The following is a 12,907-nucleotide window of genomic DNA, read 5'->3' on the forward strand; positions in this document are numbered from 1 at the left end:
AGATTTTCTAACATGTTCTCCTGGTTTTTGCAGTCTCTGAGCAAAAGTGTCCATAGACTGCAACCGATCCGAGATGGTTCCAATCTGAGATTGGACCATACTTCCCATCTTCTCCATTAAAAGATTAGAGAAAGCAACCGGATCAAAGGAAGGTTCTGAAGCCTTAGATTTGGAGCTCCTTGATCTCGACCCGTGATGTAGGGGAGTAGCTGCTACCGGAATCTCCGAAGACTTAGATGCATTTAATGACTTGGTAAGTCTCGGTAACCTAGATGGTTTACTTGGCTTAGATAAGGCCTTCCTCAAGTGTTTGACTTTTGGTATTACAGAGCCTGGTTTGTCCCCAACCAGGGTCTTTGCAGTAAACCCTTGAAAAGAAGCATGAGAAGATGTTAAAGATGGTGCAGGGCTAAGAACAGGAATCTTAGACCGCACATTACTTGCCCCACTTACCTTCCTACCTTGATCGCTGGCATCCAGAACCATTGGTTCTATGTCAAGGCTGATGGCCGCCACGTCTTCTAACACTTCTTCCCCTAGTCCCTCAAGATCTTCAGGCAAGGACTGCGTGTCTTCCCTTATCTTGGCAATAATGGGTGCAGCCACTTCCTTGGGAACTGCCGCTGACATCTTGGCATTTGGGTAGAGGAGGGTGCATAACTCCTCTGATAGAATATAAGGTTTCTTAGCCTTGACGTTACGGCCGAATCCGCCAACCCAGATCTTGAGGGTCGAAAGAGATGTGTTCTTGACAGCCTGTGGGGTCTGAAAAATAAGTACTAATTAGGATTATCACTTTCTTAAAACTAAAGAGGATAATTTGTTCACTTCTTGAACTTCATATCTCATAATTAGTAATGAAATATCTAAGTGCATACTCACCGAGTCCGAGGTTATATCGGCAAAAAGCCCATAACAGATCTCACACGCATCCGGATGCCAGACGATGAGGTCATCAACCTGTACGGCGCAGGGTGCATGGGACCTGCAAACCTCATGTCCGCACCTTTGCTGAAGGACAGCTGCGCAAGCTGTCATCTGACAACGCACCACCTGTAAGGTAAATTGATACATAAGTATTCAATTTGTATATATAAACTACCGGAAGCCCCGGATTATTTATCGTAATCTTAAATTATAACATATATAGTAAAAATAGACTTCTGTATACTAAATCTTAACATATACAGCTCGGTCATTTAGTCTATGAATCTTTTTATTCTGTTGAAAATTATGGTGGATCTAACTTCGTATTTATCCGCCTGCTCCGGGAAACTAAATCCACTTACGGAAAAAATATTCTCCAATGATTGTATCGCTACCAAGGTAGACGTATACTGTACCAAAAGGTGTTGAGCGGCGGATATCGGTTACGTAGTCTGTCCGCCTGCTCCGAAATTTCGTGTATAGTAAACAATAGAATATAAGATTTGGTAGGCTACGTCTGTACGCCTCTTCCGGGATCGACCGACAAAATTCTATTTGTGTGTAATCTACGATATCAGAACAGGGTGAGATACCTGAATCTGATCAATACACTAAAATAGTGTGTAGAACTATTCCGGTTGTAACGGAATCAAAATAATGCGGCGGAAACCCGAAAGGGGAGACTGAGTGTACGCATAAGTTGCTCTATCCGGTGCGTTCGGAAGCCAATCGAAACCAGCTAGAAAAGCGTCACTGTCCTAACTCATGGTATGACCATATCGCTACATATTCCGTCGCTCCCGATATAGACTATAACTAAAGCCTAAAAGTAACCTGAATCGTGTGATAAAAGGTATCTCCCCGAAGGGGTACTAGGCGGGAGCGGCAGAGCAAACTGGTTCGTTGCGATCAAGTGGACCATATGACCGGTCAGGTGGGACAACCCTACCGATGATAAAGATCCAATTGAACCACGAGATATGTAGCTTACAAAACTAAATGACCAAAATTAAAGTGAATAATAGATAATTAGGTAATGATGGCACACAACGAATACAACATAATATTAAGCTAGACAAAAATTAAGCCGAGCGAGAATAGCCTAGGTCTCCAACATCGGGTGAGATACCGATATGGTCAGGTAGCTATATCACTCTTAATAATATCTCTACGAAATCGAAATCGGGTGATTGCCGATTTAAGATGCAAAGATAAATTACGCTCAAAAGTTGTCAAACCAAGGGAAACTCCCTAAAGTAGGATATGACTCGAACATGTAATGCTCGGACCGTAGCCCAGTGTATGCCAAATCACTAAATATCTAAAACCCACGTAAACATCGTATAAAAATTATACAAAATATTAAAAGTGCATTTATTTCCATATGTCTAGGACAAAAAATGATTGCCATTAGTATGAGGAACTAATGGTCAATCAACATGTAAACAAAGCTCCGTGAAGTAGCGACATCAAAATGGCCGACTGGGTCGGATATCTACAATCCTTGATCAAGATCATATTCTCGTAGGAAATACCTATGATAAAGAGAACGCAACTTCAGTGCATAGCACAACCAATAGTAGTACTCAACTTAGTAGTGGAAGCTTCTAGGAGGTCCGACATTATGAAAATCAAGCACAAAAAATCAACAAACGAAAAACAGTAGTACTTCGTACGATGCTATTGAAAGGAATATTTAGGTACGCATGGGTGGTAGAGGGGTGGCGGGCAGTAGTGGGATGTAGAACGGCACCTCGTAGTAACGGGGGATGTTGGGAGAGGAGATAACTAATTGGTAAGAGACCTCTGAGAGTGGTTTTTCACGCCCCAGTTACTATACCGACACCCTATATGGGTGAGCGAGCTAGGCATATGCCCGGCATTCCATGCAACTTTTTTCTCTGGTATATATAGCAGTTTTATACCTTAGAAATGATGCTATAAGGAGCATTTCACGGAGCGGCACAGGTTGAGCCCAGAAAACAGAGTTACAAATTTGGCAAGGAAGCAAAAACACTGAGGAAGGCCGCACTTCAAACTGCACTCAATAGATGGCGCCACAAAACTTAAGCTTTTTTTCAACCAAAGCAAATTAACAGTACATTTAACCAAAAATGTATACTAACATAAAACAAATAGCAAAATACCTAACTTAACTTAGTTTTACAAAATTGCAAACAATAGAAAAATAAAAGCCATCAGTGCAAAAAGGCAAAACAATGAGATTTTACTTTAAAATTACGTTACGGCCTGACAAGCTCCGCTGTAAAAACCCCCTCCGACAACTAGAGGAGCGCCCAGATAGCAAGCAAGCGCTCCGCCGGATGACGCGGGGGATACGTAAAATAGGGAAAGCATGTAGGACCAACTGATATCGTTCTCACTCCGCCAGCTACCCCCCCGACAACCGAAGGTACACCCGGATGGTTAGCAGGTGCTCCGTCCGCTGACGAAAGGGTAAACAACAGGAGAGAAAACAGACCCAAGGTACGCCGGAGAGGAACCGAAGCGACCGGAGGTGGGATGGCCAACCCCCGCACCTGACCATGCTGGAGCTCCCCCAGAGCCCGAGGAGACAACATGCGGCCCACCAGTGCTCCCAGCTGTCCCAAACTCCCGTGACCCCCCTGACTGGGGGGAGAGGGGAGAGGTGCTCGGATGGTTGCCATAGCGACCGTAAGCGAGCCAGGACAGACCCCCCTCTTCCGCCCGGGAGGGAGGGAAGGGGACTGGGACTAGGGTGACCAGAGACACCACGCGATCACAAGTGGACCTGAGGTGATAATGCAACAAAACCAACTAGGCCTAGTGACCACGTGGACTAGAGAGGACCAAGGGACGATAATGCAACAAAGCGGTAGCTAGACCGAAAACTAATGCAACAAAACCCCCTAGGATAATCTGGTCGCCCTGAATGCTAACCCGACATACAAAATATATATATAAAATGATAAATAAATAAAAACCTTTACATCGTCAGAGAGAGAGAGAGGGGGAAAACACGAGAGAGAGAGAAAGGAATATCCAGGAGAAGGCTAGTCCCTGAAGGAACAAGCTGACTACTCAGAAGCTAGCCTTAGCCGACACGTAAAAGGAAGGCCAAGAGCCAGGATGCTGGACCAGAAGAAAATAAAATAATCACTCTAGCGCCTATCCACCTAGACAAAGAGACATGCATGCATGAACTAAGATCAAAGGTATAGGCTATGAATTCCCTAAATACGATGTAAAAGATAATAGGAACTAGTGTAGCACGTGACAAAACCCATGAAAGGTAAAAATCTAGGAAAGATGTCTCGGTATAGAGGACCAAAATATCTAACTGAACACGAGGCGAGCCGTGGCCACCATGCGCCAGACCAGGTGACCATTTCAGACCTAAAAAACGGTAATAAAGGGTCCCTGGCTGACAAAACTAAATCCAAACCTTTCGGGTAGCTTAACTTAGCTGCGGCGATAGCTGCGCGTTCCATGGTTGAAATAATCCAATGAAAAAGGGCACAAAAGCAACAGAGTAAAAGTGGCACGTGCTACCTAGATCGGCTAACGAAAAAGGATGACCACCAGAGGCGAGGCAGTCGGCGTGGTGCGTAGCATAGTAGTAGTAGTTGCCGCCTCCGCCTGTGGGTCGGCTCTCTCAGGAGGGGGATTTTGGTGTGGGAGAATTCTAAATGGCAAGAGGTTCGTGGTAGTGGTCTCACTCGCCCCAGATACCATACCGACACCCTCTTTTTATTTAGGGTGAGCGAGTCAGTCATACTGACACCCTCCTGAATTTGTTTTTTCTCTGGTATGTGTTAGCATCATTTACCTTAGAAATTAACTTAAGGATTATTTCATGCAGCGACACGAACTGAGCCCAGAAATGCTTATAAACTCCTATCCTGAACATGGAAACACCAAAGTATCCCTAAAAAGACCATCCTTCATCAAATATACATTAAAATATCATCCTATTATGGTTCATATTAATTTTTGAAATATTATTGATACTGTTTTAAAGTAAATCTTATATTTTATGGTTATAAATACTTATGTACGTATTGCATGACTTAGTTACGTATGTGAAAATAATCCAGTCCCCCCATAAGTATTCAGTCATGCACATTTTCTTTCATACAGTTACTATTTAAGACATCCAGTTTTCTTTTTACAAGGGAAACAATTGTATGTAAAATCACAAGAGATAGAGAGAAAGAACAAAATATGTATGAACATTAAACAATTGTTTTACACTAGTACAACATATGTGAACAGGGTACTCACCAGTGATGAATGTTGATTAAAGATGATGATGATGAATTAGCCGTGCAGTCCGATGAATGATGATGAAGATATGATTGCACAGCTAAGCAGAGGAGTTACATATCCTCTGAGGGCGCCTCTTCACCTTCAGGAGGCGCTTCGGGAGGCAGTGACTCAGGCAATTTAGTAAGCACTTCTTCAGGCAATTCAAAAGTCACTACTTCAGGCGATTTGGGAGGCTTTGGAGGGTCCTTCTTCGTTCGTGTGATGAACATTGTGATTGGCAGCTGCTGCCGTTGCTTCTTTATGGTGGTAAGGTCTTGATTATAGAGCTCCAATGCTGTATCAAGAATATTAGAAAACTTCAAGGAGCGTTCCATGTAAGGATACCATGTTGCAACAAACTCCTGGAGGTCGTTTATCATTTTTTTTAACTTGGGACAGGCATTCCAAAGTCAGGCCCTCCTCCTCCTGCTCCTCTCCTGAACCTGGAGTGTCTTCTTCCTCGCTGGCAGACTTCGTCAGCTCTTCCAAGTCCTGGTCTGTCAGGGGGTCAGAGTTGGCATCAATGAGGGTGCCAACTTCTTCCTCGGTGATATTGTCAAAGCCCTCACCATCAAGAATTTTTGCCAACTGGACTGCCTTATTAATGGCCGAATGGTGGATTTCCTGATGAGAAAAGCCTGCATAATTATGGACACAGTCTGGCCACAACTTACCCCAGCAGGCATTCAGGGTCTCCTTCTTCCTGTCCTTCAACGACCGGTCAATGACAGACAGACACGTGGCAATCGTGAATTTATGCCAATAATTTTTCAGCGTAAATTCACTGTCACGGTGTTGCATCAACAAGGTGCTGGAGGGAGTTCACGGTGTAGAGTGCCTTGAAGGCACGGATGATGCCCTGATCCATAGGCTGGAGGAGAGAGGTGGTGTTGGGAGGGAGGAACTCAAGCGGGACTCCTTTGGAATAAAGATCGAGAGGGTGACCACCAGCATTGTCCATTATGAGCAAGACCTTGAAGTTGATGTCCAAATCGGCCAGGTATTGCCTAACTTGAGGAATGAAACTCTGGTGGAACCAGTACTCCATAAGGACTTTGGTGACCCAGGCCTTGGGATTATGCATCCAGAAGACGGGCAGTAACGCCTTGTTCTTGAGTGCCCTGGGATTTGCTGCCTTGTAAATGAGGCCTGGTTTCAGCATAAAACCAGCCACATTCCCACACATCAGGAGGGTCACCTTGTCCTTTTGTGCCTTGAATCTGGAGGTTTTAGCTTCATCCTTCATAAGGTACGTCTGGGACGGGATTTTCTTCCAGAACAGGCCAGTTTCATCCATATTGAACACCTGTTCTGGGCGATGTCCTTTCTCTTGGATTGTTTTCATGAAGGCCTCCGGATATTTCACGGCTGCCTCTTTGTCTGCAGATGCAGCTTCCCCATGTAGGGAAACAGACTTTAGGTGGAACCTTTTCTGGAACCGGTGGAACCATCCTTTGCTCGCCTGAAATCCTTGGGAGCTGAGGACGGTCCCGGTTGTGGCTCTTCTTCGTCTTCCTCTTCAGGAGCTGGTTCTCCAAAGCCCAAGAATTCCAATGTCCCTTCTTCATCGCCTTCCAGTGCCTCTACATCTTCAGCTTTGGCTTCCTCTTCCTCACCACCTTGTGAAGCAGTAGGAGTTGATAGCTGCTGGTAGATCTGTCATGCTTTTTGACGTATGATCTTGGAGTCAAGGGGCACATTCTTCTTCCTGCAGTCCTTGATCCAGAATGTGACTGCAGATTACATTTTCACAATGGTTTTGCCTCTCACTGTGGACACAGCATTTGCGGTGCCATAGTACGTCATACTTACACTTTTTCTTATTTCATTTTCTTTTTTCTTTATGTATCTCACTGTGTTCTCATTCACATTGAAATGGCGGCCGACCACACCGTAACTTTTTCTCTCCTTCAACATATTGAGAAGTTTCACCTTCTTGTCAAGCTTCATTAAGGTCTTCTTTCTTTTAGCTTCTTGGCCAGAAGCCTTAGAAGGGCAGGGCACTTTTTAGGGGCCATTTTCAGCACGATGCACACAGATATTTGCTGATGCGTACACAAGAGCATAGTGTTTACGTTTGTGTATACCCGTAAGTTTCTGCGCAGTGAGGCTGCTTGGGTACTAGATGCGCAATACCCACAATTCCATCTCCGCAAAATGGGGCCAGGGTTCAACCAATCAACACCAAGTGTACAGACAATGAGCGACAAGGAAAATGAATGCTGCTCCTGGATTGGCTGTTGTGCAGACAACAGCCAATAGTGTTTTAAATATCATTTCGTTTGGGTACTGCTTGGGTAGAGCATTTTTCAAGAAAACCCGACTTTGTTACTAACATTTTGCTGTGTTTACATGAAAGTATTACAGAACTGTAATATTTGAAAGTTAATAAAGCTTTTTCCATCATAAAAATGTATTTTGTCACGAAAATATACTTATTATGAACGTATGAAAAATACATGTACATGTACTGCGTGCCGCAGACAGAAAAATATGTTCCCTGCTACATACTATAGGTAATTATTGTCTTACGTAGGATATGGTTTGCATACTTTTAGTATCATCCTAAAACACTTTATGTACATACATATCATATTTAGAAACCATCTTAAAACATTTCATAAAATGTACAGCCTGCACAATGCGTACCCAATTGACCCAATATGTATGTATGTAATGGTCTCTCGTGTGTGCATTTTTTGCCCGTGCGGTGTACACTGCTACGGACTACGATTTATTCTTCAAAATGGCCTCTAAACGTTCTGCTTCTCCTAGAGCTTCTGGCAAAGAGCCTAAGCATCAGAGGCCCTTACAGTTAATGAGTACTGAGGAGAAAAGAGACATGATAGTCATGTTAAGAGAGGGCAGAAGTCATGGAGAAGTAGCAGCCCATTACCGCATGACTGAAAGTGCAGTCACCTGCATTGAGACTGAATATGAGCAGGGCAAAAATACTTGTGGAGGCCATTCGTGGACAAGAACTCTCCTCCCTCTTTAGTAATACTATCCTGTCAACAGACCAGGCCTTTGAGAAATTTCGTGGTCTCTACAATTTGATCTGGGATGTCAGGGAGGTAGAGACGACAGTCAAGGCATGGGATAGAAATAAAGAAAGGGCCACAACTTTCATCAATACTATAAACAAAATAGTGAAGCCCTATCTTGACTTGTTTGTACAATTGTACAGTTACCTCAAGATGGTGGTGCCTCCTGAAATCTCTGACGAAACACCACCTGAAGAGGTGATGAGGCACCCTCAGAGGATCTGTAACTCCTCTACTTTGCAGTGCAGTATCTTAATTATCATTCATCAGGCTGCATGGCTATATCATCATCATCTATAATCAACATTAATAACAAGTAAGTGCCGTATGATTTCATATTATTATGTATACAGATTATACAGTAAATAACATGAAAAACAGAATATGCCTGCACAAAAAAATTCGCATCCGCGAATAGCGGGGCGGGGGTTGGGGGTGACCGCGAATAATTATAGATATGTTCCACAGAGAACCCCGCGAATGGGCGAGTCCTCCCGCGAATAATTTCTAGATAGGTTCCATATATATATATATATATATATATATACTATATATATAATATATATATATATATATATATATATATATATATATATATATATATATATATATATATATATATATATATATATATATATATATATATATATATATATATATATATATATATATATATATATATATATATATATATATATATATATATATATAATATATATATATATATATATATATATATATATATATATATATATTATATATATATATATATATAATATATATATATATATATATATATATATATATATATATATATATTATATATATATATATATATATAGATATATATAGATATATATATATATATATATATATATATATATATATATATATATATATATATATATATATATATATATGGAACCTATCTAGAAATTATTCGCGGGAGGACTCGCCATTTGCCTTGAAGGCTCAAGGAGTCTCCGAATGATACACACGTAGGGGCTTGACCTTACAATCCCCACTGGCGTTGGAACATAGTGCGAGAGTAAGCCTTTCTTTCATAGGCTTATACCCGGGTAGCTTCTTTTCTTCCTCTGTGATGTACATCCGACGAGGCATTAGCCCTCCACATCACTGGAAACTTCTCCTTAAGCACTTTGTGGGCCTTGAAGGCTTGAGGAGTCTCCGAATGATAGACAAGTAGTGGCTTCACCTTGCAATCCCCACTGGCGTTTGAACAAAGTGCGAGCATAAGCCTGTCTTTCATAGGCTTATGCCTGGGTAGCTTCTTCTCTTCCTGCGTGATGTATGTCCGACGAGGCATTTTTTTCCAAAAAAGGCCAGTCTCATCACAGTTGAAGACTTGCTGAGAACTGTATCCTTCGTTGATCGTCATCTCGTCGAACGTCTTAATAAAGGCTTCGGCCGCTTTCGTGTCCGAGCTGGCCGCCTCCCCATGCCGCACCACCGAATGGATGCCAGTCCGTTTACGGAATTTTTCGAACCACCCATGAGAAGCCTTGAACTCTGGGGTTGGCGTTGATGTCCCTTCTCCGTCGCCTTCGGCCTGGGAAATCAAATAGCTGAAAATAGCGCTGGCCTTGTGGCAGATTGCCGTCTCCGTTATCGTATCGCCAGCGATTTCTTTGTCTTTTATCCAGACAAGAAAAAGCCTTTCCATTTCATCGTGCACGTGGGTCCTCTTGCTGGACAAAATAGTCATGCCCTTGGAAGGTGTAGCTGCTTTGATGACATCCTTCTGCTTAAGGATGGTGCATCTCCATCTTTGTCTCCAAAGAAAGCATCCTCTTCTTTCCATGAATTTCAACTTTCTTGGGACCCATGACTACATATATACTGTACGTAATTATGTTATGTAGTACGTATATGTATGTAGTAAAGTTCTCACACAACACGATAAGTATACTACAACGAAATCACTAACGAATTTACATTAATAAACAAAATTGTATAGAACGAACGAATACCGCGTGCGTACGATACCGATGATGCCGTGAAGTGGCCGAAAGAGCACGCCACTACATAGATGCATCATGGGAGAGATGCTGACCAATAGGAGAGAAGGATCTCATGGCGGTGACTAGCATCAGGAACCAATGGGAGAGCGGAAGGATGGTGGCGAATCTACTCAGTTCGCGGTACGCGAGTTTTAAAATTGTTATCGGTGGTCCGGGTGAATCTCAGACTTTACAGCAACAACCTTTCGTATCTTGAACAATTTTCGTATGTAGAGCCGCAAAAATCTTCGTATTTGCTTTCGTATCCCGAATTTTTCATTTTTCGTAAGTTGAGTAAATCTTTGTCTGGACTGGCAATTGACTTATTGAACAAAGGACCTGTTTTAAAAATAATAGAGTAATATTAATAATAATTTATTGTGGCTCTTGGCAAAGAAATTCATAACAATAGTATATGTGTATTAATATATATATTATATTATAATAATATATTATATATATATTATAATAATAATATATATATATATCATATATATATATAATAATATCGTATATATATTAAGTATAATAATATAATATTATGTAAGTATACATATACTATTGTTATGAATTTCTTTGCCAAGAGCCACAATAAATTATTATTAATATTACTCTATTATTTTTAAAACAGGTCCTCTGTTCAATAAGTCAATTGCCAGTCCAGACAAAGATTTACTACACACAAGACTTCAGGTAATTAAACGCTCAAAGGCGGAGACAAAAAATGTCTAAATTTAACACTTATTTATTCACAAGGAAAACTGAAAGAAATATCCTCGAAAACCTGCTTGAGGAACTAGAAAATAAGCACACAAGCACACAATTAATGTCCTCACATACCTCAAACTCCTACCTAACTATTAGACTGTAAAGTGAGAGAGAAATGGCACAGTAGTAGAACGAAATCAACACTCACTCACATGTACACGATAACCGGAGAAAAAGCCAAGAAAATTAACACAACACTAATAACTGACTTTTCCTTAACGCTAATAATTTTAAAAAATAATTGAGATACACCTTAGTTAATCCAATCAGTAATTAAATGTTCACCAAATATGGCGAAATTTCACTGAAACTGCTTCAGCCGTGGAAAACTATATACAAAGGCTCTCGCGGGAGCCTCCACTTAATGCTTGGAAGCAATATTCGAACATTAGAGTCCACTCACATAAAGGGGAAAGTAAATACGGCAATAGGGGATGCTCACCCTTCTCCACTTGATGCTTGGAAGCAATACTCGAACATAAGAGTCCACTCACATAAAGAGGAAAGTAAATATGGGCAAAAGGGGATGCTCAGCCTTCTCCGGCCTCAGAAGGGGCCTCCTGACGATTCCTGGAAGATACAGCAGTGCACTTGTCGATGCTCATAGGGGGGCAAAAATAACGAAAGCCCACAGACAAATTCGCACGAAGGCATGGAACAAACCCTCACCACCAACAGCAGCCTGGCATTTTTACAAGAATAAAAGCGAGCATCTCAATGTCTTGTCCATGGCCAGAAGGCAATGTTGCAGAAAACAGTGACGAAGGGTGCGGTATGGATAAGGTGATGCTGACCTCCCTTCGGGGAACCGTGACGATTCCTTCGCATGATGAAAAACTCCCCTACATAGAGCAAGGGTGACGAAAAAAAAAAAAACGCCGTAAAACTATCAGGCGAAAGAGGCAATTACTGAAGACGATCCTCCACTCGTTGAACATGAAAAAAAGGAAATGAGCAGATAAATACAACTATATAACAACAAATACAAAACCCTTGAGGGGAGCGAAAAGAATCAACAAGCAGTTTCTCGAGACTTATGTAAAAAGACAAAAATTTAATTTACGTTAAAGAGGAACCAAAGAAATAATTTAAGATATTACAGCTCCCTCCTCAAACGAAAAAAATAATTAATTATTTTTTTAAGTAAAGGCAAAAATTAATGTCCAGTTGAAATTATTCCTCTCAAAGCTAGTCAAATTTAACGAGCCAATTACATGAAAAATAAAATATTCAACAAAATTATTTGTGTTAAGGAAACAACTATTATTAATGCCTAACTAGATACGCCTCAGACAAATTCTGCTAACGTAAAAACAGTTTGCACAAAATGTATGGACTCCTAAAACAAAGGAACATGGCCACTTGTTCCTAAACTCCATCAAATAACCTAGTATTTGTATTACCAGCTATATGCTTTATAGACAAAGGATACTCCTGCAAAAGCAAACTCCAGTTCAAAATATGCTGATTCTTGTCCTTAAATTTATTCAAAAATATTAACAGTTTATGATCCATATAGACGTTAATGGGCTCAGCAGAGGCTAACAAATATACATCAAAATGAGTGATGGCCCTGACCAAACACAAGGCTTCCTTCTCAATAGTCGAATATCGGCGTTCAGCAGATAAGTTTTCTTTGAAAAGAAAGTGACGGGATACATCGTTTTTCAGTCCTCTTGAAGTAGGACGGCACCTATTCCTGTGTCACTTGCATCAGTGGATAAACAAAAAGGGAGAGAAAAATCGGGTGAACGTAACAAAGGAAAAGTTATTATGGTAGGTCTTAAACTTTCAAATGCCCTCTGACACTCACTACTCCACAGAAATTTTACTTTCGTCTTTAATAATTTAGTCCGG

General features: G+C 41.2%; 1 protein-coding gene across 7 annotated transcripts in view; it reads left to right on the forward strand.

Annotated features, from left to right (window-relative positions):
- The window catches only part of LOC135196184 (glutamyl-tRNA(Gln) amidotransferase subunit B, mitochondrial-like), a 579,413-nt gene that overhangs the window by 481,244 nt on the left and 85,262 nt on the right, over window positions 1-12,907 (forward strand). The gene's annotated exons all lie outside the window — the stretch shown is intronic.

This window comes from Macrobrachium nipponense, chromosome 17, assembly GCF_015104395.2.
Source record: "Macrobrachium nipponense isolate FS-2020 chromosome 17, ASM1510439v2, whole genome shotgun sequence".
NCBI classification, from domain to species: Eukaryota; Metazoa; Arthropoda; class Malacostraca; order Decapoda; family Palaemonidae; genus Macrobrachium; species Macrobrachium nipponense.